This window comes from Diadema setosum, chromosome 16 (genome assembly GCF_964275005.1).
Source record: "Diadema setosum chromosome 16, eeDiaSeto1, whole genome shotgun sequence".
NCBI lineage: Eukaryota > Metazoa > Echinodermata > Echinoidea > Diadematoida > Diadematidae > Diadema > Diadema setosum.
Window position 1 is genome coordinate 24,196,382 of NC_092700.1, and position 27,768 is coordinate 24,224,149.

A 27,768-nucleotide genomic window follows, 5' to 3' on the forward strand; every position below is an offset into this window, starting at 1 on the left:
ACACTATGCGATAAGCTTACTGCACAGGCTTTTTTTTTTTTCTGCAGATTTAGCCGTAGGCCCATCGCGCTGGTGAGATTTTGGATTTACAGAAATTACTCAAAATATTACACCGAGAACTGCAATTAGTCTGCTCTAAAATTGTGAAGTTGTTAGTGTACTAAAACGGCATTTTAGACACATCTTTTGCCGGATAGGTAGGCCAAGAGACAATAATGCGTGCGGATGGTACAATGGTACACTCCTGCAGCTCCTTTTTCATGTCTTCAAATTTTCGTAGTTTCAGTCATGAATTATGATAGAAATTTACATAGAAAATGACTTTGCAAACGTTTAGGGGAATTTTCCACTGCTCAGTTGGCATGTGCGTGACGTGGAGTGAATACTATGACTGCATGAGGAGATGGGATTTATTGTTACAACAGGAAAGATGTACTTTGTACCTGATATCATCATGGTGGTATATCGAGAACTGGGTAATTTTAAGTCATTGAAAGAAAGATAAGCAGATATATGTGCACTTAAACGACAAGGTCCATGTTTCAAGGAACATGATCTTTGCTCGCACATTGGTGATATACGTTTATAATCTTGTTCAATAGTAGTATTGGACCTAATCTTGTCGCTGATGGTACACGGTGTAAAAGACGACGCAGGTTGTAAATTGGAATAAGTGGGAAAAGATGCACAAGTGCATATAGGAAATTCATATTGAAAAGATAAAGGAGTGGGTATGATGATTATACGAGAATTGATAGTAATGAGGGAAAGCTTTTTGCAGTCCTATTGGGACTTTGGGAAGCGACTGCCAATAGAACGAAATTCGTCGATTTTATATCTATCTGGTTATATCATGACTCGCTGCACTGATGATGAACAGTAATAGTGCTGGCATTTTACAGCTGTGCCGGTGATTCATTTCATTTCATTTCATTTCATTTATTTCCAAAATTCTCATTAAAATGCATGTAACAAAGACAAAGTGGAGATAAATAACATTACATTTGGTAACAGTATACAGTCATGTACAATAAAACACACACACACACACACACACACACACACACACAATGGAGATAGAAAAAAATGAAATTCTAAGAGAGAAAATGGAGGAGCCAGCAGAGGCCATTGGTCTTTCTACCTGTAACGGCTGGACTCCCACTTGAGATTGTATGTACATTGTAATATACGCTTAAAAGAAGGGAAAGAAAGACAAATAACACAAAAACATAAAAACAGGCAAACTATGAGTGAAAAATGTGTAAAAATACACATTGAAGACATCACGTGAATGTTTGATAAAACTTCTGCAAAAACTAAAATTATCTAACAAATATCTATTATATCTATATACGTTTAAAAGAGGCAAGGGTAGGACATAACTTCACTTCATCAGGCACAGAATTACCAACATGTACTTCTTGATATTTAACCAGGGAGGTGAGACACCTCCCTGATTTAACAGATCTTTGCGATGTAACATATCTAAGATGGGTAAATATACATTATAGTTACCAGTTTGTCTAGTGTTATATGAATGAATATCTCTCGTACATTTGAACATTGAACTGCACAGTTGGATTGATATTATTTAGGACCTATGTTTTCCATCTTGATGGAAATAATTCAAGAGCCAGCAAAGATTAATACTATCACCCTCACTGCAAGATACGCAGTACTATAACTACATGTGCCCAGAACAACTATAGGCCAGATAAATTAATGTAAGATTTCTCTATCATTGTTACAGACTTCTTAATCATAATATACTATATGAATATCCACCAGGAAGGTGAATACGTTTTCTTCAGTGTTTCATGTAAAACACTCGTTGAGGTGATCATAGTGTTCATCGTAAAAAACAGAAAAAAACAAACAAACAGAGTTGATTGACTGTAACCCTTAGTTCAACGAGGTAGCAACAATTCACACCGTAAGATAAAATCAGAGAATACATGTTTAATGGATAGCAAAGGGCTTCATTTGGAAACAGATGAATTATCAGCACGCAAGCAGTGGTGCCCCCTCCCCCGAAAAAAGACAAAATTATAGCCAAATGAAACTTCATGTGCAATGGAAACGCTTTTTGCGAAGCGTTTCGTTCTGCCACATGGAAGGATTTGAAACACTTTGGGTTCGTAGTCAATTTGCTTAATATACAGCAGCTGATTCTTGCCAAGATGCTGAAATAATGTATGAAATATTGCGAACTTAACCAACTATTTTTTTTAATGTCTTACGTTCGTCACACACCTTCGTCAAGCCTCGATGGTAGGTACCGACCCTATCGCTGAAGGATGGAAAGGGAACGACATCCGACTGCCGTGCATCTTCCACGAGGAGCCCTTCGCTGTGTACTGGTCGAAAGAAAACAGGTCAGAACCTGACCAGTTGACGAACAAAGCTACTTACTTCAACGGGGAGTTCTCCAGCAAGGAGAAACGATTTGTTATCGACACAAGCTTCAATCTCGTCATCACAGATCTGGAGGTGGCGGATGAGGGTAACTACCATTGTCAAGTGGTTCTAGAGTCTTTCCAGGATTTCTCGAATTCCACCAGTCTCACCATAAATGGTAAGTTAACAGTTCACCAAAGCAGGGTTTACATACTCTTAAAACGGAAGAATGGAAAACGGAGATGATGATTTTGATTTATATAAGTTGTCACGATTGCTGAAAAACAGAAACAGCAGAACGATACAATATTCTTGTCATGTGAGTGAAACTTTTGTGAAATTGCAGGCTTATAGATGCAAGCGATTGCTGTTGGGAGGTGACTCAATGGAAGAAAAAAAAATGTGTTTCTTTTACTGGAAAAGAAAGCTCTCCAAAAAAGGAACGCAAAAGTGCTGCTGTTCTTCATCGACACTTTCGTAGTAAATTATACGTCATGAACAGGTCGTGCATAAATAGATACGACAGAAAGCATACTGTACAAGATTTACCAAATATGCGAATGCAAGCCAACGTAAGTGCCAGCTGGTTTAATAACTGCGTGTGCATTTGTTTTCCTGCAAAAAGAAAAAGAAAAAGTACTTTGCCAACCTGCATTTATTAGAAGAAAATTGTGATATAACATGCTAGGTAGTTTCATAATGTCACGATAATTTTCTTTTAACGTGTCTATGCAAGTGAAGAATAAGTGTTTGAAACTACATGGAGTGAAGATTTTTTAATTGGATTGTAAACTTGCTCAATCTTAATTCTCATAAAGTTATACATGCAGTATAGTGTATATAATAATAGAGCACAATTTTTATATGCAACATTGTCGTCAATGATTGTATAATATAACATAAGTTTGCGTGAAACTATGTAGACATGCTTTCGATACACAAATAACCTGTAAAATTTACGTTGTACAGTCAAAGATTTTGTAGTATTAAGATCATATTTGATAGTCATATATCATGTAAGGTTCTATGGAAGAAGAGAAAAAATTAAATAAAGTGAACTGAATTGAAATGAACTGGATACAAGCAGTAAAACACACTGATAACATCATTGCTGATGCGTCGTCCAATTTTCACAATAAATGCTCTTTGTTTATTGTTCTCTTCACGTGCGTATTACCTTAATTGTTGTCATCAATCGTTCTTGAATCAGTCGCCATACTTATCATTGTCACTTCTGGCAGCCAAGGCGACTGAGCATATCATCGAGCAGTGTGTCGGACAGGTCCGCAGTTCGAATTCTTGTACCATCCAAACGTGGAGGGAAGCCCCAACTTTTCATCTTGACTGCAGAGTCACGGGGTTTCGGCCAAATGTTTCACTCATGTGGAGCAAGTCTGGTCGAGTACTGCCCCCGCTGTGGTCCGACCAGTACACTTTGTCAGACGGAACATTCGAAAGACTCGAGACAATTACTGTTACCGCCAATGACAACACGGACCAAGACTTCAAGTGTACGGCGTCCGGTCTTTCAGTCGAGGGAACCTCAGCGAAAGTTATCACCGTTTTATCTTTTCATGGTAAGCGGTGAAGAAATATTAAAGTTTCTCCTTTTGGTTTTCCTACAACATGTAATCTGGAAATGCTTTTTTCATTGCTTCACGATTCAGAATTATGAGTGCGCCCCGAAGACACAGCGTGTGCTTATCTTTTTTTTTCACCTTCTAGCTAATGTGGTAAATCAATGTCAACTAAAACGTCTTTCTTCTCAACCAATATAGTGTGATCATAGCTGGGGCGCATAGATAGTGACAATCTGTATTAAAAAAAACAAACAAACAAACAAACAAAAATCTCAATGAGGTTGAAGTTCGCTTCTCTTTCGTCATCTAAATACCAAATGTATTTTAAGTTTGTAGTTTCATATTGAGCTAATCTGAATCTCAACTTTAATGACACTATCCTCACAGTATATTACATCATTACTCTCTGTGGGAACTACAATTGTACCTGACAACTAACTGAAAAAGATCTCTTCTTGTCTTTTCTTTTCATGAAACTGATCCTAGCTTGTAACTCTTTGTGATCTAATCACTTTTTGATTGGCTTGAGATGATCCACTTTTAATAACAAGGTGTCATTTCAAAGATTAGAGTGTAATCTGGTAACATGAATTATGGAGAAAAGTGAAAAATTCATTTTGGCCTACTCATTGGGGGTGTCAGTGGGTAGTCATATCTATATAATATATGCATATATATATATATATATATACATATATATAGATATAAATACACATGTATGTATTACATAACGGGCACACTTTATTCAATAACAGTGGTTCTTTCTTCCTGTCTTCTATATAACGGAACAAAGACGTCCCAGGTCCAAACAAAATCGCACTTGGAATCGGCCTAACGGTTCTCTTCGTAGTTCTTGTAACAGTGATGTTTTTCGCGACTGGAAAACTTTTGCAGATTTACAAGCCAGAGCTCATTCCTGACGGTAATGTTAACGTGTCTTGTCTCAGACTTTATCTTTTTAAATCAATTTCATAGTTGGCTTTACACTAGCTGCAAATCGCAGTTTGATATCTTGCTTTTTTTCTCGGTTTTGGATGCATTACGAGTTGAAGGGAAATAAAATCTTCCATCTGATTTAAGATGTTGATTTCCATATTTACAGTAAACTCACCATGGGGAAATTATATATTTGAATTTTATGAAAAATCCTGTATCTTGTACCATAATGATAAAAACAGTGTAAAGAAAGAATTGCTTTTGGAGTTAGTTGGTTTCAAATAAATCTGGTCCCATAACCCAAGGGAATTGTTTAAGTTTAATGGTCAGATGGTTAAACATCAGTACTGGAGTTTAGTTTGGCTGTACACTTTGTTGATTGTAATTTTCAGGACCGAAAAAATGTCGATGTCAGGCAGAAGGAAATGAAATAAGAAAACTTAGAATTCATCAAGAATAACGTTTTTACTTAGTCCTTACGTGTTATACATGTTATATGTATTCCATAAACGTTTGGGAATTATCATTTATGCAGTCTTATCTTATAGCACTTCTCTTGTTTATACACTTGCAGGTTTATCGCGGATTCCAGGCTGGAAGAAACCTCTCATAGATCCAAGGAGTAAGGGAATACATTTATCAAATAATATTGAAAAATCATGTTTTCTCGAATTTATGTTGTTGGCATAATGTTATTCAGGTTTTCTCGGCAAGGTTCATTAGCGCTATTCTGCAAGTGGTGCTTCTAGGACCAATATTAGCATGTAGAAGGTGAAACTGCTTATCAAAGGACAAAAAGGATGTCAGCCGCAGGTACGTTAGAACCCAGTATCTGCAGCTTAGACAACACGCAACATACCATCATGCCAACACCGCTGCCCATGCAACACAAAGTTTTGCAGTGTCTAATGATATGTCTTTCTCAACTGAATTAAGAATTTAGATATGATTCTTGTGGTTCTTTTGTTTCAATAATATAATCGTTTTCCATTGACACTATTGTGGTGACATAAAATGAATGAAACAAATCCAAAAAAATATCACAATTTGATCCCTAAAAATGGATAAGGCCTTTCACAAAAAAAAAAAAAAAACAACTTCAACATATTCCTAGAAATAAAGCAGTTTCAGTGTCTCATAGTTGTAATGTTTTCTCCATGTTACGGTGCAAAGTCGAAGAGCGTGAAAAGCTACGAGCCAAGATAAGCGACTACCAACCTGGAAAAGCTTCGGGATGTGACCTTGGCAGCTTGAAGAGAGTAAACATCAATCTATTTGGGCAGATGAGCGCAGGAAAGTCCGCTTTCATTAATTCAATTTTCTTTGCTCTGAAGGGTAAGTATTCATATCATTTTAGGATGGAAGTTTTTTTTTTTTTTTTTTTTTTTTTTTTTTTTTTTTTTTTTTTTTTTGATATAACGTGATAGTTCTTTGTTACAAAATTCAGGCAGAATGATTTCACTTCACTTTAAAGCATATAAAAGCGACAGGACAAGACAGCGAATTTTGGCTTAATAGAATCTTGTTTTGTGGGAGTGTATGATAATTGTTCTTTGCGAGATGTAGTTGAAAGCACAGAACGTATAGAAATAGATCGAAATCAAAAGTAAATCTCATTGGAATTACACGTAAGGCAAAGTCATGGATATCAAATCAGAAGTAGAGGTTACTGGAGGGAAATATGTCTTAAACATTTAATGATCTAAATATCAGTGGGAAAAAAATGTCATGGTACAATTTCGATGGTAAAATACTTCATGGATATAAAAAAAGAAACTTAGATAGATTGATAGCTGGTACAATTACGTTTCTCACCAAAATCATTTCTATCACAGCAATTTATTATATTTGAACGGATTGAAGCCAAACTAGGGAAGTTGGTGCAAGGCAAAAATATCAGTGGTATTAAAGTTTAATGGGCGAAAATGTCAATGGTCAGGAGCGTCACCAGCTTTTTTTTCAAGGAGGGTGCGTTTTGACACTAAATGTAGCGCGATTTTTGGACAGACATTTGGAATACAGGAAGCTCTCAATCTCCAGACTTTTAGTGTTTTTTGACGGAAACCAAGCGGGGAAAGGGCACCGGTCCGGCGTAGCTAGGATTTCTTCTGGGGGGGGGGGGGTTAGTATGCGAGGAAGCGAGCAAGGGGCACACGGGGGGGGGGGGGGGAGTGTGAAAATGCCTGTTGTCCCCGCTCCTCCAACAATGAGAACTTTTTGCATTTTGATGTTGTAAATGGTGCAATTTGATGCAGGTTTTTTGCGTGTTTTTAGCGACTTGAAACAGTCCCACCTGTTTAAGGTAGCAGTACATTTTGTTGATAATTGTTGTTGAACAATGTGCCTATAAATAGTTATCATATCATTTCAATAAACTTCTTTTATTGATTCTTACGCTGATGTCATGAACGCGACCGAGCACGAGCTAGCGGAGCGAGCGAGGGGGGGGGGGGGGGGAGGGTGTGGGAGGGGGCCAACCCCCCTCCCACGGTTAGAACTGAAATTGCATTTTGATGTTGTACATGGTGCAATTTGGTGCATGTTTTTGCTTGTTTTATCGACTTGAAACAGTTCCACTTGTTTAAGGTAGAAGTATATTTTGATGTAGATTATTATTGAACAATAATATCTGCCTATGAAATAGTATCATCCAAATAAACTTCCTGTTTGTATATTTACACTGAATTTCATGAACGCGGCCTAGCAAGAGTGAGCGGAGTGAGTGAGGGAGAGGATGTGGGAGGCAGTGACCCCCTCCCACGGTGAGCACTTTTTGCATTTTGATGTTGTAAAAACGTGCAATTTGATGCAGGTTTTTTGCGTGTTTTATCGACTCGAAACAGTCCCACTTGTTTAAGGTATCAGTACATTTTGAAGTAAATTGTTATTGAACAATTTGCCTATTTAATGGTATCCTTTAAATAAACTTTTAGCATTCTTTAGATACACTGATGTCATGAACGCGACCGAGCCCGAGCAAGGGGAGCGAGCAAGGGGGGAGGTTGTGGGATGGAGTTGTTCCCCCTAATGGATTATGGAATGACGGTGTAAAATGACACATTTCTGGCAGCAACATCAGGAAAACTGCATAACAATCAAACGCGAGCGAGCTTGAAAATTTTGACATTTTACTGAGCACCGGGCGCAACTGCTTGCAATAACTAGCAGCAATATCTGGAGAATGGCATAACGATTAAGTGCGAGCGAACATGAAAATTATGACATTTTACAGTCCAAAAACTGCCGTTTGTAGCTATATTTTTCGCTTTAGAAATAAAGGAGAGGGGGGGGGGGGGGCGCACCGGACCCATCTGCAGGCAATACTAGTCCAGATTCTGGACGTTTTTTATCATTACGCATCCACGCGCGCTCCACAGCTTATCGCGCTATCCCCTGTAACCGCTCGATATCGATGAGGGCGCCAACAAAACCTGTCCGAAAAAAACGTCCAGAATGGTTTGACAGTGCGTAGGGTCAAAAGTTCATATTAGGTATGCTTACGTAATGCCCTATCTCTCGCAAGCTCATTGCGTATGCATGAAAACTAAGGGATCGATCACAGAAAAGTTATGTGGGATCGATCGATCTGCAGCCAGCTGTGTGCATTGCACCGTGAATACAGTGCGATCTGCAACAATTATGTGCACAGAGATGCCTGCATTTTTGCACAACACACATTATCACAATCAAAGAGCCAACTCTAACTCTTTGATCACAATGCAATGCGATACATGTATTCAGTTCTTCAGTGATCCGTACCATGCATTGTTGCACAGCTGATTCGTGCAACGTTTTTGACTGGCTGAAAGTTATGGTTGCAGTCATGTTATGTCCGACCTACTTTCACGTGGTGTTTTGGACTTTGTTGTGCCCAGATTCGATGATGACTTGAATATTATTCTTAAGATTGAAAATGGCGAGCTACAAATCGCCAGCTCGCCGATGTATGATTTGTGATGTGCCACTTCTAACGTCCAAACACTACATAAAACTGCAAAGAACTCTGTGAAGGTCGTGAGATGTGGACCTCAAGAAAAGTTGGAAGATTTGTTTGGCGATGATATTGTTGGTAAAGGGGATCAATATTTTTTTTTTGAGGGGGGATTGTGCCAATCATATTCATTAAAGGAAATAATTTTGTCATCAATTATTCTTCCTTAATAATATTGTATGATGAAATATTCAGAAATTAAAGAAATTCTTTAATTGACATAGGCACTTGTGGCCCACTAAATAACAATGTAATTTTGTTTATTATAAGCTCAGGGCTGTGAGATGTAGGTTCTATGAACCGCTACTTAGCTATGGTATACAAGATATCAAGCATATTCTGATCAGGGGTGGTGGAGGTGAAGGGGATAAGGTACTACCACATTACACAATTTGTAGTGCAAAGATTTGAAGTACATGTAATGAACCAGAAGGTGCCTTTTTTAGAGAGCAGTCTAAATTTAAAGAATTGCGCTAAGTTTGTACAACTTTTATAATTTTATTACCACTTCATGTAGGGCCTACTGGGCAGTTAGACCGACACTATTCACTTTGATAATTTCTGTAACAGAGACAATCAGACCAATATTCCTGTTGTAAGAATACCCCGTCACTCAGTTTTTTGTTTGTGAGTCTTCGTGATATAGTAAAGCTAAACTTAGTAAACCAAGACGAAGACTCTTAAGAGCATTTTTGCTAGAGATATTGGTCCATCTGTCTCTGGCATTACAAGTGAACAGTTTTGGTTGAACTGCCCTTCTGCATATGCATATAAAGGTTATATATATATATATATATATATATATCTTCCTTTTTTTGGCAAACCATACCTGTATTTGCTCAAAATACTAGCTCAATGTATATATACATTATTAAATAAGTAGGCCTATTCATATCAAAAGACAGTCTGACAAAGCAACTTGTTTTTTTCTTATTCACAAACATTTAAGGGGGATATCAGTGTGAAATTATGCTTGGGAAATGTGTGGGCCATGCACACAACACACACAAACACACACACACACACAAACATACACAAACACACGCACACACACACACACACACACACACACTCACATGTTGGCAATTTGATTAAACCTCCTATTACAAATCACATCCAAATTAAAACATTGTATATGTACTTTGTACATACAGCTGTACAGTGTAGTAGACTTTACTTTTTTCAACGTTTATGGCACCTGATTATTGGCAAATAAGTTTAGATTTTTTTTTCAGTGTTGAGGTGTGGTCAGGAAATACATCAATTTATCACTATTGTACTTTGAAATGTACAATGTACAGTGTACGTGTACATTACACATATGTGCAATATCTGTTAAACACACTGTGTAGTCTTCATCATTTCACGTACAGTAAGAGCAGACAGCAAAGTGAAAACAAATGAACTACGAGTAGTGTAATTTGAGCATATGTATAATTGTACATTTTTTTTATCACATTACTTCTTAAGCCTTCATTATAAAAATTTGGCCATGATGGTAAAACTGTTAATGTTGTACCAACTACCAAGAAAGTTTCGAAGCTAGCATCCCACTCCCAACTGTCAATAATGAGTTCAAAAAGTTGTCACTCTGGGAAGGACATTCAAAATAATTCCTCAGGTGTATAAGTGTCTTTAAAGTTGGATATTCTGTGCCACCAATTACTCATAAGGAACTGAAATTAAATGTTCTATAGTTGATAAAATATCAGGCATATTTCAGTTGTTTCTCCATGCTCTTGAAATTCCTTCATTATACACTTTCATTTGTACATGTACATGTACAAGTACTGTAATATACAATACATTTACAGTATATTCATGATAGTTCATGATCATTGTTCAACAACAGTGCATTATTTCAAACAAAATACATTGTAAACTGTTTGACTCTGAATTTTGATGTCAGAGAAATCATTTGATATGTCACATTTCAGTCTGATTACCATGTGTAGTAGACTCTCATTACACATCAAAAACACAGGATTAACACAAACTGGTTACAAGTTATGACAAAGAAATCTTTGTTTTTTCATTTGTTGCGCTTTACAACAATTCTTGGTAAAAAAAAAAATGCTTCAAAGTTCAAAAAAGAAAATAAATTCATTGCTACACAGTTCAAACTATAGGTACAAATGTTCATGTGCATTAACAGAACTAGTTTTAGTTTTATCAAAATGGGCCAAAGAACATACTGTACTTCTCATGAATGATTTTGTATGTAAAGAAAGTATTATATGTAAACAAGTTCTTGGTAGTTGTACAACTCACAAACACACTCTACACATTTGTACACTTGTATGTACATGTATGCATAGATGAACATGCGATGTACAATTACATGTGCAGACAAACAGCATTTTCAGTTCAATTTTCAAACACCCACCCAAACACCCAAAACACACAGCCCATCCCCACTTGGCATGGTCTGTATGTACATGTACATGTAATCCACTACATCACAAAAACACAACCTTGAACTAAAATATTTCAACTTTTCCATAATTTTATCACTTGTAATTACGATATGTACCCATCAACATGTCCGATGAAATGAAAATATTCACGCCTAAAAAACAAAGTACAGTATGAAAAGTAGGTGTGTACAAATGTACATTGTATTTGCTTCCATGAATAAGAGCAAGGTACAGTAATTGCAGTGATAAAAAGAAAATTATTGTACATGTAGCATGGAACTGCAAAAATTCAGGTACACCAGAAACCAATGTACCAACCACTCACCATTACAAACCTTAAGGAGGAAAAACACCCACAGTGGATTCTTGTTTTAAAACAATCATATGAATTCTCTAAAAAACAATTTTCAAATCCCAAAGGTACAAGCTAAGCTACATGTACACGTGTATACGTGACATTTTTCATTAAAAAAAAATAAAAAATCTCAGCTACTATGTACAGCTGTACAGCTGTACATGATTCTTCATGTTACCAATATATCTGATAAGGCCTGAAAATTTAGTGCTTTTAAAAAGTGGATATGATCGTCTAGATCACTTGGGCAGCCACACAAAACCGTACTGTATACGTTGCTTACGTCAACACCCAGGCCAGATGCAATGGTAGCTATCAGAACTCTGATTTCACCATCTGTTGCTAACATGCTGTCAACAATTTCCTTTTGGATATCAGTTTCCATGTTCTGGTGGTACATATAAACTTATTAACATACCTGTGGCAACCTTCTGGAAGCAGTGCCATAAAGGTCGCGTACACATTACTGCACATTTTTCTTATCATCCTTTCACAACATGCACCATGGATCTTCAAGTCATCTGCCAGCCACTTGAACATTGTATCTAAATCTCTTGCAGCAGACTTGACCACATGTTTTATATTTTACTTGTCCGGCAACTGATTTACCCAGACATAATTGCGAAGACCAAATTTTTCGATGATACCGCTACGCACATCTCTGGTTGCAGTGGCTGTCAGGGCAACAGCGGGACTGACGACTTGAGTTCCGATCGTAATTTACCAAATTTTCCATACACTGCTCGAAATGCTTTGGTGTCTCCAGATGCAGTCCCTCTATTTGAAAAATAAGAAAAAAAAAAAAAAACAGTAAGATTAAAATAAAAAAAAAAATTTCTACATTGCACATGTGATTTCAATAATGCCTGCAGTCTCTTCAATGCATATCGCATAGCTATAAGACTGCATAATTTTAATCTATAGATGAACAAGTATTGCAAGGGAACATAATGTGTAAACGATTGTAACAGATACGCCGAGAGAGGGCGGTAAGAAGAACGTAAGATGGCGACTGTCCTCAGAGGACCTATGTTGACGATTCGGTGCCGGAGACCGAATTAAAGTGTTCAAAAGGCAAACCCTGTCTGGTTCTAGTGTCATTCCCTGTTGTGCAAAGTTGTCCCCTTTCAGTATAGTACATTTGCATACTGAAGCATGTTCCTATTTGAGTTTTTTCTCGATGTACATGCACATGAAGAATTAGTCTGTGGGCCACAGCGTGTGTCTCGATTGCTCCTCTGTCTGTGTAGAGGAGCAAAGCCGACGAGACACAGGCTGTGTCTCACAGATTAAAGCTAAGGCAGTAGGCCTATATGTGTAATTACATTTGTATGCGAGAAAGTTACAGTAGTTACTGTACTGTACAAAACAATTAAACCAGTGCAGTTATGGTGTTAACAATTTATTACAATTACACAGGATTTGACTCAGCTCAGTGCACCTAGGAACACTCACAAGAGTAGTACTGTAGTAGAAGCCTGACATGTGTTTACCCTACCCGGCCCAGAGGCCAGACATTTTAACTACATTTAGTTTTACAATCATTTTTTTGTTGTTGTTCAACTAGGGGCCTACAGTTACAGTTTGTAATTCAAGACAAGAGACACGTAATGAAAGTTGCCTTGACGAATCATTTGTAGAAACTGGATAGATCTAACGTTAAATGATTAGCTCACCGCTAGGCCGCTTGAGTCTTCGACTTTGTCACGCAGGCCAAGCAAGATCCATTAGCCCTGCTCATCTGGTCCTAAATTAAAGACTTCAAAGGCATGACAAGAGCCACAGCTTTCGGAGAGTCTGGTCCATCATGAAGATCTAGTTTGCAAAGAATATCAACGCACAACGGTGCAGCTTGGAAGTTGGAACACCACACTATTGCCGAAACCAGTCGGCATGGAGATAAACGAAATCATGAGTCTATGACCACGCACGGAGAAACGAGTACCTGGGACTTCTAAGTTCTGGTTCTGCTGCTGCTCCCCGAAACCGTCAACGAATCCAAGCTTCTCAGTAGCACATTGCATTGAATGCTCTTCTCATTATCACTGTCAGAAAAGCGACGCGGAGACGCTGATGTTGACATCCATTGATCATGCAAACAAGGTTTGGAGGAAATACTTGAAATGCTGCACAGATTTTGGTCGGAAAACGCAAGACTCGGAATCAATACGAAAAGCACATTTGTTGCACAAGCTGTATGCTGTACACGCGATCCGGGGGATCCCCGATCGAGAAGTAAAAGCCACCTCGAAATTGACATGTACGGTAAGTCACGATGCTTTAAATGGGCGAATATCTTTTTTACATGTATTTATCAATTTTTTTATTTTTGATTTTAAATTTATTTTTTTCTGTCGAAACATAGATTTAAAATGTTAGTTATTGTGATATTTGTAATTTAATTCATAACAGTTATGGAAACGAGTAGAAGTTAGTCTTATTCTTACGCACGGTTTATGTACGTTCTAATTTCATTCTCCTCTTATGATCTCTAAAATATATCATTTGAGCAATTTTTAATAAAAAGAAAAATAATTTTGAAATTTCATCAACATATGTAGAGATTGATACAAGTATTGGCGTAAAATACGTATGTTATATTGCTACATGCAATATACCTCTTTGCAATAAGACTACAAGATTAGAGATCGATCGACTTTTTTCGATCCCACAAACGCCTGCTGGACGCGATCTCATCGACCAATCAGGATGCTCGAAATGAATGAGCGGGTGAGGGTGGGGCCAATTTTTTCCGAAATATTTCGGGGAGACTTGGCAAACCAGACTGGACTGTTTTGGAGGTCGAGATGCGTGCGTGCGTGGCAAATAATACACGAGCGTACGGTAGGGCATACGCGTGCTGTAGCGGTGTGTGCGCGCGGTAAATGATCACACAAAACAGTCCAGGCAGTGGACTAAGGCAATACTGGCAGCAACACCAGGAGAATGGCATAGCGATTAAGTGCGAGCGAGCGAAGAGAGCGAACTTGAAATTTTTGACATTTTACAGTCCCAAAACTGCCGTTTGCAGCTATATTTTTTTCGCTTTCGAAATAAAGGAAGGGGGCGCACCGGGCGCAACTGCCGGCAATTACTGGCAGCAACATCAGGAGAATGGAATAACAATTCAATGCGAGCGAGCGGAGAGAGCGAGCTTGAAAATTTTGACATTTTACAGTCCAAAAACTGCCGTTTGTAGCTATACTTTTTCGCTTTGGAAATTAAGGGGGGGGGGGAGGGAAGGGTGCGCCCCCGGATCCGCCACTGGTAGTCGAGGGTGTCGGTTTACTCATGATTGGGGGAGATATGACCAGCGAGGTGGCGTCGAAGACTTGATGGAGCGGGGGAAGGATGTCCAAAATTGCACTATAGAGCATCCTCTAATTGTGGGTGTTTGTTTATGTGTGTGTATTATATACATGGAAAAGTTAGGAATTAGCCCGGGTCGCGAATATTTTTTCCGTACATGGAAACGCTATGGGACATGAATTATTCATAAGTTGAGCTGAAAGACTAAAGTGCGCAAGCGCGTGGACGAAAACTGTAGCTTGGCCAACTTGTACACAATGAACGGATGTTGCGACACGGATTGTCGCCCCTACACGGATTGTCGCCTCCTGCTCGGGGCGACAATCCGTGACGGGCGCTGGCGGCACGGATTGTCGCCCCCGTCACGGATTGTCGCCTGGCGACAATCCGTGACGCTTGTGCAGTTCCCAGTTTTTGACCTCGAAGGCGACAATCCATGTTGGCAAAAAATTTGTTGCGACACGGATTGTCGCCCCGTCACGGATTGTCGCCCCGGGCTCGGGGTGGTTCCTCCCGTGTTAAGCTTTGGTGGGATGGGTATGACTGGTAAGTTACGCGTATGTGTGTGTGTGTGTGTGCGTGTGTGCGTTATTGTGAGCTGCATGATATGTGATGTGTATGATTTGTTGTGTGTGTGTGTGTTTGTGTATGTGTGTGTGTTTGGAGTATAATAATACAATATGTAGAAACTGTGCATGTGTGGTGGTTGTATAGTGGTTGTGGTTTGTTTGTCTGTGTGCATACGTGTGCCTGTATGCTCAGGGGCGGATCCAGGGAGGACCGCAACCGGCGCACGCCCCCCCCCCATTATTTTTTGTTGAAACAAAAGAAATAAAGAGAAAAAAAATGGGGGAGGGGTGCGTGCGCCCCCCTTTAATTTTGTAAACACGCCCCCTCTTTACGGAATTCCTGGATCCGCCCCTGATGCTTACGTGTGTATGTGGAATATAGTGGCGCTACTGTGGCAATACAAACGCCTTCAGAGTGTGTGAGCACGTGTTTAAAGAATTCACCCCAGCGTTGATCTAAAAATAGTATGGGTGTGTCAACCAATATCAGCGGTGAGGCGGGCTGCGAATATTTTTTTCGTACATGGAAACGCTATGGGACATGAATTATTCATAAGTTGAGCTGAAATTTTAAAGTGCGCAAGCGCGTGGTCTGACTAAAATTCTATAGTATAGCTTGGCCAATTTGTACACGAATGAACGGACTCGCATATTGTACATACATACATGATCACGTGTGATCACTGCGTGCGTACGTACGTGCTCGCTATTCAGTTTACATTCGATTCGCAGTTCATGCAGGGAGGTGTTACAGAGATGGAGTGGCAACTCTTCGTAATTCATGCGAACACATGTTTAGGTTCAAGGCGTTACAATGGGATGTCTAGCATTCCATTACGCTTTGAAGTCATGCTCGGCACCGCTCTAGTTGCAAGACGAAGTTCGGAGACGAAGAACGCATTTCACCTTTCGTTGAATTTCAAGCTTTATTTCACCACAAAATTTTAAATGAAATACTCGAATTGATTTAGAATAGTTTAGGAAAGAATTCAATATTATTAACATGTATTTCTAGTTTCTTCGTAATTCGCAAATCGAAAGGAAATGAAAATTAGGCCCTCATAAAAACCCTTTTTTTTTTCTATAATGCGCACATTTCCGCATGATAATTTTCTATCTGTTAATAAGGGAATATTTTGATCTTTCAAATAAAGTACTCCGTTAAAGCGTGTTCCAGCGTGCTTTTAAACTATTTGCTGTAATTATTGTGAGTTTTACACTGCATTTTGATTCGCTGCTCCAATTCAAGGTACATTAATAAGCCAGTTCGGTGTTCCCTTTGAGCATGAGCAGAAAAAGGTCATCAGTACCGGTAGAGCATGTTGGTTTTTTTATTCACTGAGATAAGCATCTGTGATGTAATGATTATTCAAGTGATCATTATGAGTGGTGCTTGCCAGCACATCCACCTGACAGCAAAAGCGGAATTTGACAATATCAATTGAAAAGGATTGTTAATACATTCAATGCGAAATAATGAAATGGATGCTTTCCAAAGTGCTAATTGTGGATCATTCTGGTCACCTGGTCTGCGCAAGTTCATTTTCTGTTTGAACATGACTGATGAATTCCATAAATTGTTACGTAGGCTGAAATACCTTCTCTTGCTTGAAAACTCGTGGAGTGCCTAATCAACTGAGAAAGAAGAAAGGTCATTTGTACCGATGTGCCCATGAGCTAACCCCGAACTGGCTTATTCATTGTTGCCATCACATTGAAAGCCTGAGAGAGCGAATTGCAGTAGGAGCAAATATTTCTAGATGTGAGAGCGCTAGTCCCGATTATGGATGCTTTCTTTTGTCAAAGCACATGGGTGACACCTGTAGTTGAACGCATAACTTCTCGGCGGTGCCGCGCATGACTTCAAAGGAGAGCTTTAGTTGCCTCTCCTTCTCTAGCACCTCCCTGGTTCATGAGCGCCCTACGTAACCCCGCATGCGGGGAGCGGAGAGCATCCTGATTGTCGCCGGCAGCCGGCGTGGCGAGCATAGTTCGTAGAAAGTGCAGTAGATTGTGGAGAGCAGGTACACGCGCAGCTCGCGTGAAATGTACAACTTTACAAGCTACAACCTCTGCAGCCAAAGGCTTGGAATTGATGCCACATTACCACTATTCGTACATGCATAAATGGCCAAATAAGAGCTCTTCCGAAATCTTTTGCACGCCCTTTTTGTCGGGCACTAGTACATGGCCGGCGCAGCCGTGGGGGCCGTGGGGGCTCGGGCCCCCACACTTTTTGTGCACCATACAAAGGAATACATAAGCGTAGGCGCCGGAAGTGGGGGGGCAGGGGGGGGGGGGCGGCCGCCCCCCCCCCCCCAATCCAAAAAGTGGGGGGCAAAACGATTTTTGCCCCCCCAAAAAGCCCCTCCCCCCCAAAAAAAAAAAAAAAAATAAATAAATAAATAAATAAATAAAACAAATAAATAAATAAATAAACAAATAAATAATATAGATAAAATAAGATAGATAACGCGAAAAAAAAAAAACGTAGCTACTATACAAACGGCAGTTTTTGGACTGTAAAATGTCAAAATTTCCAAGCTCGCTCGCTCCGCTCGCTCGCATTCAATCGCTATGCCATTCTCCTAATGTTGCTGCCAGTAATTGCCAGCAGTTGCGCCTGGGCTGCCCCCCCCCCTTAATTTCCAAAGCTAATATATATATATAAACGGCAGTTTGGGGACTGTAAAATGTCAAAATTAATGGTCAAATTTATTTGTTATGCCATTTTCCTAACGTTGCAGCAAGTAATTGCCAGCAGTTGAGCCCGGTGCGCCTCCCCCTTAATTTCCAAAGCGAAAAACATAGCTACAACGGCAGTTTTTGGACTGTAGAATGCCAAAATTTTCAAGCTCGCTCGCTTCGCTTGCTCGCATTGAATCATTATGTCATTCTCCTAATGTTGCAGCCAGTAATTGCCAGCAGTTGCGCCCGATGCGCCCCATTAATTTGTAAAGCGAAAGATATAGCTACAAACGCCAGTTTCGGGACTGTAGAATGTCAAAATTTTCAAGCTCGCTCACTTCGCTCGCTCGCATTGAATGGTTATGCCATTCTCCTAATGTTGCTGCCAGTAATTGCCAGCAATTGCGCCCGATGCGCCCCCATTAATTTCCAGAGCGAAAGATATAGAGACAAACGCCAGTTTTGGGACTGTAGAATGTCAAAATTTTCAAGCTCGCTCGCTTCGCTCGCTCGCATTGAATGGTTATGCCATTCTCCTAATGTTGCCGCCAGTAATTGCTAGCAGTTGCGCCCGATGCCCCCCCCCCTCTTAGTTTCCAAAGCGAAAGATATAGCTACAAACGGCAGTTTTAGGACTGTAAAATGTCAAAATTTTCAAGCTCTCTCGCTCCGCTCGCTCGAATTTTATTGTTATGCAATTCTCCTGATGTTGCTGACAGTATATAATTTGTCGTTTCACACCGTCATTCCATAATCCATGTAAGGAAAACTTTCAATGTTGCTCAATGCGTTGTTGAATGTATCACATTCCGCAATGTTAATTGTAGTCCCATTATTGCGCACATGCATACACACCGTCAAAATTACTTTTCCACAAGGTGCCCACCCCCAATGTTTCGACCCACCGTACGCCACTTTACACACACATATATATATATATACATATATATACACACACACACACACACACACACATATATATATATATATATATATATATATATATATATACATGTATATATATATATTAATATATATATATATATAGATGTGTGTGTGTGTGTGTGTGTGTATGTGTATATTGTGTAACATTTATGTCTATCTTGAGCCCCCTCCAATATTTGCCCCCCCCCCCCAATCCAAAACTGCTTCCGGCGCGCCTGTACATAAGGTGTCATCACTTTGGGCCCCCACACTTTATTTTTAACCCGGAAGTACGTAAGTGGCACTAATATAGAAATAGATAGGGATCTTGAAGTATGGCGGCGGTAAGTTTATGTTTCTTCTCTGAAGACCTTTTTCTTTTTTGCTTGTCAGCTGAAGAAACCCGGCAGCGGACGGGTAGAGATGATCTGAGGACCTCCTTTTTTGTTGTTGTTGTTGTTGTTTTTTGTTTTTGTTTTTGTTTTGCTTGTCAGCTGAAGAAACCCAGAAGTAGACGGGGAGAACAGATGAACTTTTTTTTTTTTTTTTTTTTTTTTTTGGCTTGTTAGCTCGTGAAACCCGGAAGTGGACCCCCACACTTTTGAAAACACTGCGCCGGCCCTGTAGTATTCGTAAATACACCGCTACCACAGCTCACAGTAGGCCTACTTCGTACTTGGCTATGAAGCGGACATGCATGTGTTCACAATCGACTTCTCAGTGCTGCCAGTGACTCGAGCATTACGAGTGCACTTTCGAAATACAACGATAAGATCATTACCAATCCACATGTAAACTAATAATAGTAGATCGAACTTCCGTAGAGTCTGGTTCTGCGTTTTCAAACTGATTAGTCAATTAAACGTACGTGATATGTGAGCGTGATTGTACCCAATGTACAAAGTGTTACTGTTATCGTGTGTGCAATGTGATGTATGTTGTAGAGCTATCGCAAGCGACAGTTCAGTTTCCTGCAGTTGTTCACTGATATGATCGGACGAACCTGTACCTCGTGAGGGCAGCAGTGACATGTTTACGCACACGTGCACAGCCCGCATTTAGAAACCATGTTCTCGATCGCATAAATACGTTCCATGTGTACACAGAGACTCCTGAGAGTAGGCCTGTGCGATCGAGTCCTTTTGTTGCGACATGGATTGTTGCCCCTACACGGAGTGTCGCCTCCTGCTCGGGGCGACAATCCGTGACGAGGGCTGGCGGCACGGATTGTCGCCCGCCCTCGAAGCACATTTTGCTGGGTAATATCGTTCTGGACATAATCATTGAAATACTAACACATAACTTACATGGCTACATCCATGCAAACATGCCACGTGAAAAGTCATGGTGAGGTTTCAAGGAAGTGTGTATGTGCGCGTGCACATGATAATTTAGTGTCCGTTTGTGCGTGTGTATGTGTGTGTGTGTGTGTGTGATGGAAGAATGTGTGTATTATGTCAGTTTTTTGCGTATGCGTTTTTTAGCTGCGCGTGGGGAGGGATACCTAGTAAGCTGATGCTGGCATTAAATGTTGATATTGATTTTATCAGCAGCTTTGAATTTGATGAGTTTGTTTGGCAGATTTGTATATGAATTCGGAGTGGAGGTTGCGTGCGGGCGGATGCTGCTTTTCTGCATGCAGTCCATTATGTCTTATTTATCAACATTGGGAAATCGTTTCATCAGGAAGGAATGTGGTATCGGTTCGGGCGTGCGTCGGTATGTGGGAGGGGGTTACATTTCGTTATTGCAAAAGTTTGTTATTCTGAAGGCTCATTCGTCCGAAGGCTCATTCCGATGGTTCGTTATTCCGAATTTCATTTTTGGATCAACGAACCTCTAGGTATAGGGAATTGTGTGTTTCGGATAAATGAGGCCTCGGAAAAAAACGAAACTTCGGAATAACGAACCTTCGTGTGTGTGTGTGTGTGTGTGTGTGTGTGGGTGTATGTATGTATTTGGGTTGGTGAATGTGGGATGATTATAGGTTTTGTTTTCAGGGGTTGGTGGGTTGGGGATTGGATTTGAAGAAAGATAGTTATAAATGGTATGACAGATGTTGATAGGATTTAATATTTAGGATAGATGTAGGCCCTAGATTTGTTTCGGTTGGGGAGGGGAGGGGGTGGTCGGGGTTTCTTGTAACTGATTTCATTCTAGATTTGTGTAATGTATTTGTGGGTTTTTTTTTTTATGTATATGCCCTTGTAAGTAAGCAGGTGTTACATGATCCAAACCAATATATTCAAGGAATATAGGTTTGGTAGGGCCCTACATGTCAAAACTTTCTCGTGAAGAAATTATTAGTAGGGTTGGTCTATAATCGAGTTATCTATGTTGAAGTGAGATTATTTGAGGTATAAATTAACAAATGGATTTGTTTGTGTTTCGAATTGCCATTTGTAACTTTTTTTGTTCTTGTTACATCCAGAATGGGTCGATTTATGAATGATTAGAATGAAATCAATAAATATCAAGGAAAAAAGTGTTGAGTTGGTTTATTTGCATTATGAGGATTTGTTTGAGTGCTTGTTGGTGTTTGTTTGTATTATGTATGTATTAGCAGTGTGCAATGGCAGTTCGCTTGTGCTAACATCAACTAACGATTGACAATTTTTTACGGCGTGTGGAAACTATTCGCTCATGCATAAAGCATGCCAAACCTATTCTGGGACAAAGAATAGTGGTATGGACGTTCTAATTTATAAGACTGATGGAAGGAAATGACTGCAGTGAAAAATGAACAAAGACAAATAACATTTGGGGAGGGTACCTCCCTCGTATGTATTTTCTCTCGGTCTCTCTCTCGCCTAGCCCGCCCCGCCTGCGAATATTTTTTCCGTACATGGAAACGCTATGGGACATGAATTATTCATAAGTTGAGCTGAAAGACTAAAGTGCGCAAGCGCGTGGACGAAAACTGTAGCTTGGCCAACTTGTACACAATGAACGGATGTTGCGACCCATCCCACCAGAGCTTAAAACCGGAGTAACCACCCCGAGCCCGGGGCGACAATCCGTGACGGGGCGACAATCCGTGTCGCAACAAATTTTTTGCCAACACGGATTGTCGCCTTCGAGGTCAAAAACTGGGAACTGCACAAGCGTCACGGATTGTCGCCAGGCGACAATCCGTGACGGGGGCGACAATCCGTGCCGCCAGCGCCCGTCACGGATTGTCGCCCCGAGCAGGAGGCGACAATCCGTGTAGGGGCGACAATCCGTGTCGCAACATCCGTTCATTGTGTACAAGTTGGCCAAGCTACAGTTTTCGTCCACGCGCTTGCGCACTTTAGTCTTTCAGCTCAACTTATGAATAAGTCATGTCCCATAGCGTTTCCATGTACGGAAAAAATATTCGCAGGCGGGCTAGGCGAGAGAGAGACCGAGAGAAAATACATACGAGGGAGGTACCCTCCCCAAATGTTATTTGACTTTGTTCATTTTTCACTGCAGTCATTTCCTTCCATCAGTCTTATAAATTAGAACGTCCATACCACTATTCTTTGTGCCAGAATAGGTTTGGCATGCTTTATGCATGAGCGAATAATTTCCACACGCCGTAAAAATTTGTCAATCGTTAGTTGATGTTAGCACAAGCGAACTGCCATTGCACACTGCTAATACATACATAATACAAACAAACACCAACAAGCACTCAAACAAATCCTCATAATGCAAATAAACCAACTCAACACTTTTTTTCCTTGATATTCATTGATTTCATTCTAATCATTCATAAATCGACCCATTCTGGATGTAACAAGAACAAAAAAAGTTACAAATGGCAATTCGAAACACAAACAAATCCATTTGTTAATTTATACCTCAAATAATCTCCCTTCAACATAGATAACTCGATTATAGACCAACCCTACTAATAATTTCTTCACGAGAAAGTTTTGACATGTAGGGCCCTACCAAACCTATATTCCTTGAATATATTGGTTTGGATCATGTAACACCTGCTTACTTACAAGGGCATATACAATAAAAAAAAAAAAACCCACAAATACATTACACAAATCTAGAATGAAATCAGTTATAAAAAAAAACCCCGACCACCCCCTCCCCTCCCCAACCGAAACAAATCTAGGGCCTACATCTATCCTAAATATTAAATCCTGCCAACATCTGTCATACCATTTATAACTATCCTTCTTCAAATCCAATCCCCAACCCACCAACCCCTGAAAACAAAACCTATAATCATCCCACATTCACCAACCCAAATACATACATACACCCACACACACACACACGAAGGTTCGTTATTCCGAAGTTTCGTTTTTTTCCAAGGCCTCATTTATCCGAAACACACAATTCCCTATACCTAGAGGTTCGTTGATCCAAAAATGAAATTCGGAATAACGAACCATCGGAATAATGAGCCTTCGGACGAATGAGCCTTCAGAATAACAAACTTTTGCAATAACGAAATGTAACCCCCTCCCACATACCGACGCACGCCCGAACCGATACCACATTCCTTCCTGATGAAACGATTTCCCAATGTTGATAATTAAGACCTAATGGACTGCATGCAGAAAAGCAGCATCCGCCCGCACGCAACCTCCACTCCGAATTCATATACAAATCTGCCAAACAAACTCATCAAATTCAAAGCTGCTGATAAAATCAATATCAACATTTAATGCCAGCAACAGCTTACTAGGTATCCCTCCCCACGCGCAGCTAAAAAAACGCATACGCAAAAAACTGACATAATAAACACATTCTTCCATCACACACACACACACACATACACACGCACAAACGGACACTAAATTATCATGTGCACGCGCACATACACACTTCCTTGAAACCTCACCATGACTTTTTACGTGGCATGTTTGCATGGATGTAGCCATGTAAGTTATGTGTTAGTATTTCAATGATTATGTCCAGAACGATATTACCCAGCAAAATGTGCTTCGAGGGCGGGCGACAATCCGTGCCGCCAGCCCTCGTCACGGATTGTCGCCCCGGGAGCAGGAGGCGACACTCCGTGTAGGGGCAACAATCCATGTCACAACAAAAGGACTCGACTCGCACAGGCGCCAGGCCTACTCTCAGGAGTCAAAGACCCCGTTTACAGCCCGGCCTCAATTGCGCGGCCGAGCCTCGCAATTTTGTCCGTTTACACTGCTGGGCTCGGCCGCGCTTTTGATTCAAACCTTTCAATATTTTGTCGTAGTGGCGCTCTGCTTGTAAACAAATGCAATTTGGTATTGTCTGGTTTTCAGACCCTTTGCCAAATGAATTCCGTGGCGACGAAGTCGCCGTTCGGGCAAAGGCCTTTGCCGAAGGAAAGAATCCTTTGCAGGACAAAACCACCTTAAACTATACTAGTTTTCCACGTTGAGGGGGTTGATATCCTGAATAGCGAAAGATACAGGCAGAGGGTTTGGAAGCCAGACTAAAATTGGCCGCGCAATTGGCCTCGCATTTGGCCCAGTTTGCGTTTACACCAAGAAGAGGCCGGGCTCTTCTTCCATCACACACACACACACACACATACACACGCACAAACGGACACTAAATTATCATGTGCACGCGCACATACACACTTCCTTGAAACCTCACCATGACTTTTTACGTGGCATGTTTGCATGGATGTAGCCATGTAAGTTATGTGTTAGTATTTCAATGATTATGTCCAGAACGATATTACCCAGCAAAATGTGCTTCGAGGGCGGGCGACAATCCGTGCCGCCAGCCCTCGTCACGGATTGTCGCCCCGGGAGCAGGAGGCGACACTCCGTGTAGGGGCAACAATCCATGTCGCAACAAAAGGACTCGACTCGCACAGGCGCCAGGCCTACTCTCAGGAGTCAAAGACCCCGTTTACAGTGCGGGGCCGGGCTCGGCCGCGGCTCGGCCGCGGCCGAGCCCGGCCTCAATTGCGCGGCCGAGCCTCGCAATTTTGTCCGTTTACACTGCTGGGCTCGGCCGCGCTTTTGATTCAAACCTTTCAATATTTTGTCGTAGTGGCGCTCTGCTTGTAAACAAATGCAATTTGGTATTGTCTGGTTTTCAGACCCTTTGCCAAATGAATTCCGTGGCGACGAAGTCGCCGTTCGGGCAAAGGCCTTTGCCGAAGGAAAGAATCCTTTGCAGGACAAAACCACCTTAAACTATACTAGTTTTCCACGTTGAGGGGGTTGATATCCTGAATAGCGAAAGATACAGGCAGAGGGTTTGGAAGCCAGACTAAAATTGGCCGCGCAATTGGCCTCGCATTTGGCCCAGTTTGCGTTTACACCAAGAAGAGGCCGGGCTCGGCCGCGGCTCGGCCGCGGCCGAGACCACCTCCAGAGCGATGCCAAATGCGAGGCCAATTTTGGCCTCGCATTTGGCCTTTTGCGCGTTTACACTGAAGCGGGGCTGGGCTCGGCCGCGGCTCGGCTGCGGCCGAGCCTCGCACTGTAAACGGGGTCTCTGTGTACACATGGAACGTATTTATGCGATCGAGAACATGGTTTCTAAATGCGGGCTGTGCACGTGTGCGTAAACATGTCACTGCTGCCCTCACGAGGTACAGGTTCGTCCGATCATATCAGTGAACAACTGCAGGAAACTGAACTGTCGCTTGCGATAGCTCTACAACATACATCACATTGCACACACATAACAGTAACACTTTGTACATTGGCTACAATCACGCTCACATATCACGTACGTTTAATTGACTAATCAGTTTGAAAACGCAGAACCAGACTCTACGGAAGTTCGATCTACTATTATTAGTTTACATGTGGATTGGTAATGATCTTATCGTTGTATTTCGAAAGTGCACTCGTAATGCTCGAGTCACTGGCAGCACTGAGAAGTCGATTGTGAACACATGCATGTCCGCTTCATAGCCAAGTACGAAGTAGGCCTACTGTGAGCTGTGGTAGCGGTGTATTTACGAATACTAGTGCCCGACCGACAAAAAGGGCGTGCAAAAGATTTCGGAAGAGCTCTTATTTGGCCATTTATGCATGTACGAATAGTGGTAATGTGGCATCAATTCCAAGCCTATGGCTGCAGAGGTTGTAGCTTGTAAAGTTGTACATTTCACGCGAGCTGCGCGTGTACCTGCTTTCCACAATCTACTGCACTTTCTACGAACTATGCTCGCCACGCCGGCTGCCGGCGACAATCAGGATGCTCTCCGCTCCCCGCATGCGGGGTTACGTAGGGCGCTCATGAACCAGGGAGGTGCTAGAGAAGGAGAGGCAACTAAAGCTCTCCTTTGAAGTCATGCGCGGCACCGCCGAGAAGTTATGCGTTCAACTACAGGTGTCACCCATGTGCTTTGACAAAAGAAAGCATCCATAATCGGGACTAGCGCTCTCACATCTAGAAATATTTGCTCCTACTGCAATTCGCTCTCTCAGGCTTTCAATGTGATGGCAACAATGAATAAGCCAGTTCGGGGTTAGCTCATGGGCACATCGGTACAAATGACCTTTCTTCTTTCTCAGTTGATTAGGCACTCCACGAGTTTTCAAGCAAGAGAAGGTATTTCAGCCTACGTAACAATTTATGGAATTCATCAGTCATGTTCAAACAGAAAATGAACGTGCGTAGACCAGGTGACCAGACTGATCCACAATTAGCACTTTGGAAAGCATCCATTTCATTATTTCGCATTGAATGTATTAACAATCCTTTTCAATTGATATTGTCGAATTCCGCTTTTGCTGTCAGGTGGATGTGCTGGCAAGCACCACTCATAATGATCACTTGAATAATCATTACATCACAGATGCTTATCTCAGTGAATAAAAAACCAACATGCTCTACCGGTACTGATGACCTTTTTCTGCTCATGCTCAAAGTGGAACACCGAACTGGCTTATTAATGTACCTTGAATTGGAGCAGCGAATCAAAATGCAGTGTAAAACTCACAATTATTACAGCAAATAGTTTAAAAACACGCTGGAACACGCTTTAACGGAGTACTTTATTTGAAAGATCAAAATATTCCCTTATTAACAGATAGAAAATTATCATGCGGAAATGTGCGCATTATAAAAAAAAAAATAGGTTTTTATGAGGGCCTAATTTTCATTTCCTTTCGATTTGCGAATTACGAAGAAACTAGAAATACATGTTAATAATATTGAATTCTTTCCTAAACTATTCTAAATCAATTCGAGTATTTCATTTAAAATTTTGCGGTGAATAAAGCTTGTAATTCAACGAAAGGTGAAATGCGTTCTTCGTCTCCGAACTTCGTCTTGCAACTAGAGCGGTGCCGAGCATGACTTCAAAGCGTAATGGAATGCTGGACATCCCATTGTAACGCCTTGAACCTTAACATGTGTTTGCATGAATTACGAAGAGTTGCCACTCCATCTCTGTAACACCTCCCTGCATGAACTGCGAATCGAATGTAAACTGAATAGCGAGCACGTACGTACGCACGCAGTGATCACACGTGATCATGTATGTATGTACAATATGCGAGTCCGTTCATTCGTGTACAAATTGGCCAAGCTATACTGTAGAATTTTAGTCAGTCCACGCGCTTGCGCACTTTAAAATTTCAGCTCAACTTATGAATAATTCATGTCCCATAGCGTTTCCATGTACGGAAAAAATATTCGC

The 27,768-nt window shown here is 40.9% G+C and overlaps 1 pseudogene; it reads left to right on the forward strand.

Annotated features, from left to right (window-relative positions):
• The first annotated feature begins 2,268 nt into the window (after positions 1-2,268).
• The window catches only part of LOC140239730 (uncharacterized), a 42,445-nt pseudogene continuing 16,945 nt past the window's right edge, over positions 2,269-27,768 (forward strand).